Source organism: Notamacropus eugenii, chromosome 4 (assembly GCF_028372415.1).
Source record: "Notamacropus eugenii isolate mMacEug1 chromosome 4, mMacEug1.pri_v2, whole genome shotgun sequence".
Classification (NCBI taxonomy): domain Eukaryota; kingdom Metazoa; phylum Chordata; class Mammalia; order Diprotodontia; family Macropodidae; genus Notamacropus; species Notamacropus eugenii.
The window spans coordinates 235,907,780-235,910,829 of NC_092875.1; the positions used below are offsets into that span (position 1 = coordinate 235,907,780).

At 42.2% G+C, this 3,050-nt stretch overlaps 1 long non-coding RNA gene across 1 annotated transcript; it reads right to left on the minus strand.

Moving 5' to 3' along the window:
• Window positions 1–269: 269 nt before the first annotated feature.
• On the minus strand, window positions 270–2,644 carry LOC140501064 (uncharacterized). The gene is made up of 2 exons (XR_011966046.1): window positions 2,399–2,644; window positions 270–1,060 (listed from the first exon to the last, which is right to left on the minus strand). It is a non-coding gene; the product is annotated as an uncharacterized lncRNA (long non-coding RNA).
• Between the last annotated feature and the right edge of the window lie 406 nt (window positions 2,645–3,050).

Consider the following 3,050-nt stretch of genomic DNA (forward strand, 5'->3'; position numbering starts at 1 on the left):
ATAATAACAGTAACATTGTTCGATGATCTGCTATAAAAGACTTAGCTCTTCTCAGCAATACAATGATCCAAGACAATTCCAAAAGACTCATGATTGAAAATATTATCCATATCCAGAAAAAGCACTGTGGATTCTTCTATGCAAGATGTATTTAATAGGAAAGTATGTGTAGAACCTATATAAGATGTACACTGTCTCAGGGAGGGAGTGGAGAGGGAGGGGGGATAGAGGGAGAGGAGGGGGAAAAAATCCAAGATATATGGAAATGATTGTCGAACACTGAAAACAAATAATTTAATTAAAAAAAAAGTACTGTGGGCTCTGAATGCAGATTGAAACATATTGTTTTCATTTTTGTTTTTTCATGGTTTTCCCTTTTATATTCTTATTCTTTTTCACAACATGACTAATGTAGAAATATGTTTAACATGATTGCACATATACAACCTGCATCATATTACTTGCTGTTTTGGAGGGGGAGGGAAGACAGAGAGGGAAAAAAATTCAGAACTCAAGATCTTATAAAAACAAATGTTGAAAACTATCTTTACATGTAATTGGAAAAAAATACTATTTGAAAAAAAAAAAAAAAGAGTGAGGAGGTTTTCTAACACTATTGTGCATGAGCCTCTAACCAGTATGCCCATCCTCCTGTTTTAATTGCCAGTTAAGATCTCCCCAATATATTATTTAACCAGTTAAATTAATTTGACAAAGGGATATTTCCTGAGAATGTATAGCTAGAATCTCCCAAACCAAGAGCACACTCTATTACCTCAGTCCCCAGGGAGAATGGACTCAAGGTGAGTGCTACAAAACATCCCTGGCAAGTTCATTTCCAGGTGTGGCATAGCCAATGGACGCTTCCTTGTTTGCAGGATATGGTGTCTGGGCTATGGAATCAACTCACTGCTAGGATGGGCTCTGTAATTTTCTCCTCAGGGTTGGTTCTTCACTGGTTTTGGTTATGGTTTCCAGACTCTGTTCCCAACTCCAGTTGATAGACCTTCGATGCCTCTCCCAAAGTCTTGAAACCAACAAGGTCATACCTGGTCTGCTCCTTGTTAGAATTAGGAAAAATAAACACAAAGAGATAAGAAATGCAGAGATGCTGTGTATTCATGAGGTAGCTGGTGGCAAGCAATAAAGCACTTCTATTTCCCCACTTCTAACCTTAACTTGAAGGCCTAGAGCAATTCTTCTTCCTCTTTCCTTTCCTTGAAAGCTTCCAAGAAAGAGAAGGAGTTTTATCTATTCAAACCTTTTGTATGCACACTCAGTCCTGGTTCTGTAACTAGCTAAAAGAGTTTTAGTCACCACATACTTAGTGCTAGGAATTATTTAGAGGCTACCTAGGTATACTCTAAAATACAGAGGGAAAAGAACCCCTCATCTGCACATTTCCAGCCATAGACTCCAAAAACTTCCACACGGATAGGCAGCCAGCAAAGGATATCATGCATGTTCTAATTGCTATCTCCTCATTGGCCATTGCCTTGCATTTAAAGTATATTTAAGTATATTTTAGGTATATTTAAGTAAATATGCAAAATAGCATCTAAGTAAATAAGTGATAAGGGTAACAAATGCTCCAGAAAGTCATAGGTGTTAGAAATCAGTGTGGGCTAGGGAAGTCAGCAGAGACTTTGCAGAGATACAAATTGAGCTCTAGAGACACAAAATGAAAACTTTAAAGGTCTCATTATAACATGAAGGGTGAAATAGGAAGTCCACTGAGGCAGAAAAGAGCAAGTAGCATTATTTTGTCAGGTAAATGTGCTGACATTTCTGCCTCTTCAGAGAATGTATTCAGTTGTTGTTTTCTTTCATTCTCAGAGAGGACCAATGACATCAAGAAAGTGTTGTCTTGACTTGCAAGTGAATTGGATTTAAACGAGGCAGGACTGCAGGAAGTCACCAGCCTCACTTTCTCCTCCAGACCCATCTGGGTCCAGTGACAAGCCATAGATCAGGACAACTGGAGATGGCCCTGGATGCAGGGAGAGACCTTGGCCTTTTTAAACTAAGCTCTTTCCCAGGTCTCAATTTGTCTGAGACAATACCCATTCAGCAATTAAGTAAAAAATAAGGCAAAAGACCTCCTTTACCTACTTAAAAAAAATCATTCTGGAAGGGGAAGATCCTCAGGGTTTTGGGCCAGAACAGAAACAGTTGCTGTTTACATTCACTCTGAACCATTAAAACCCAAGTAAGGACCAATAGAGGCTTGGGCTGGGATTTATTATTGTCCAATCAGTGAGAGCCAGAGTGATTTGGGCTTAAGGCACAGGTAACTCCCTTTGAGTCACAAGGGGCTTTATCAAAGTCTGGATTTCCAGAGCTCTATTTCAAGAGAACTGTCTGGCCTAACTGCCTTGGGCTGCTGGGTCCTTCTTACCCAACTCAGGTCTTTGGTGATCAGCTGGATAAACGTAGGAGAGAAGAGACCTCCAGAGTCAAACAGAAGTGTAGGCTTTATTCTGGATACCAGCTACATGTCAGCATGCAGGACGAGTTCTCCCTGTGGAGCCCTCTTCTCCTTCCGGAGGAGAGAGGAACCCAACCCCTCTCAGTATGCAGGGCTAGTGCTCCCCACGGGAGCCCCCTTCTCCCTCCTGAGGAGCAAGGAAAAAGGAACCCTCAGGCTTATCCTGTCCCCATTTAAGCTCTCCCAGCTGCATGGTTTGCTCGTGGACACGTGCATGATCTCAGCCCCTTAGCCAATTAACAACAGGTGTGCTCAGACCACGGACCAATCTCAAGGGTGGGATGCTCTCCCCAGAAAGTTTCCACTGAGAAGAGGTGGAAAAATGATCGTGTCTCACTCCTCAATTCCCAGCTGTTCCCTGGGGGGCCTCATGAGAGCTTGGCAGTTTCAAGAGCCCTCACCTTTACCTGACCTGACACTGTTCATGTGAGAACCTGAGCTTACCTTAACAGAGAACCATTTTCCTTTGGACAGGCTCTGCCCAACAACACCTTACACTGGCATGTAAGTGCATGGTTCCCCATGTGGAGGGAGGAAGGCAGGAAGGCAGGAAGGCAGGAAG